A 1,798-nucleotide genomic window follows, 5' to 3' on the forward strand; every position below is an offset into this window, starting at 1 on the left:
ATTAAGAATTTTGAGACAGGAAGATTAGCTTGTATTATCTGTGTGCAAAAGTCCTTACAAGAGAAAAAGGGAGGCAAGGACAAATGAGATGCAGCCATAGAAGCAGAGGTCAAGAGATTTGAAGGTGCTATGCTGCTATATTTGAAGATAGGGAAAGGGACTATAATCCAAGGAATACAGGTAGGCTTTAAAAGTTCAAAAGACAGGCAAATGGAATCTCTGTAGAGGTTTTAGAAGAAACGCAATTCTGTCATCACCTTGATGTTAACCCTACAAGCCTTGTAACCCTCAGAAGGGTTTATGGAAATTTATTACAAGTAGAAGTAACACGACTAATAAGAAACTAATACAAAGGATAAAGAGGAGTGGGAATAAAAAAAAAAAAAAGAAAAAAAAGAAAGGGAACGTAAGGAGAAAAGGAGAGAGATGATTTTGTAAAACAGTAAAGCAGATACATTTTCTTGAAAGTCATATACAGTAGTTCATACTCATGTCCTTACAAAAAAACTGGCTTCCCCTCCATAATCTGTTATCTGCTCACCTTAAAGTATAAATAGGTGACATTGCTTAAAGTATTATAAGACTGAAAGTTTTTTCATTTTAGTAACAGGAGACCCTAAAGTCAAACTAATGAAACTTCAATGGTGTAAGGTTATAAAAAACCTGACCACTAGAAGATAATTATTTAGGGAGCAGATGAGCTTTCCATGTGTTCTTGAAATTTTGCTTTCTATGTGGTCATCAGTCTCATGAGGTAGACTATGTACTTAATGGTGGTTTATGATCTGTTTTCTCTTTTTTAATTGTAACCCTTTTGTTTTTTGTTTTATTTTTTTGAGACAGAATCTTGCTCTGTAGCCCAGGCTCAAGTGTAGTAGTATGATCTCAGTTTGCTGCAACCTCTGCCTCCCAGGTTCTGGTTCAAGCAATTCTCCTGCCTCAGCCTCCTGAGTAGCTGGGATTTCAGGAATGCGACAACATGTCCAGCTAATTTTTGTAGTTTTAGTAGAGACAGGGTTTTACCATGTTGGCCAGGCTGGTCTTGAACTCCTGACCTCATGATCCGCCTGCCTCGGCCTCCCAAAGTGCTGGGATTACAGGCGTGAACCACCGTGCCCAGCCAAACAAAATGTTTTTAATATCTCACAATTATGTGTTCTTAGAAAGGATATGTGAACAAACTTGTTTTTCTCAAACTCCTGGTCTCCTGACTTTCTGAAAACCACCAGCTTTCACCTTGTCTTATTTTTTAGCAGCTGAAAATCGCATCCAGATTTGAACTTTCTAATATTATAACTGTTCTACCTCCCATAAGGAAATTCTGAAATTATCCTCTTTGAAACAGTTTTCTCTCACCTATTCATCTCTCTCATCTCCTCATTCCTCCTGACCCTACTTTGTGCTTCAGTGTAAAAATGAATCCTCCAACCCAATGTAACTGTCTTCTGGATTCTGAACTTTGGCTCCTCCTCAAAGCAAGTGGTTCCAAGCCTTTTGTCTTAGTTCTTCCTTGTCAACTAACATGCACTGTTAGAAAAGTCACATCAATGTGCTAGCTGGGCCTCCACGACTAAACTTTTCTTTTCTTCTACTCGAACATTGTTTACATTATTATTATTATTATCATTATTATTATTATTATTTTTTGTTGTTGTTGTTTGAGACAGAGTCTCATTCTGTCACCCAGGCTGGAGTACAGTGGCACAATCTCGGCTCACTGCAACCTCCGCCTCCCAGATTCAAGCGATTCTTCTGCTTCAGTCTCCTGAGTACCTGGGCCTACAGGCATGTGCCACCA

The sequence above is a fragment of the Mandrillus leucophaeus genome, unplaced genomic scaffold (genome assembly GCF_000951045.1).
Source record: "Mandrillus leucophaeus isolate KB7577 unplaced genomic scaffold, Mleu.le_1.0 Scaffold1009, whole genome shotgun sequence".
NCBI classification, from domain to species: Eukaryota; Metazoa; Chordata; class Mammalia; order Primates; family Cercopithecidae; genus Mandrillus; species Mandrillus leucophaeus.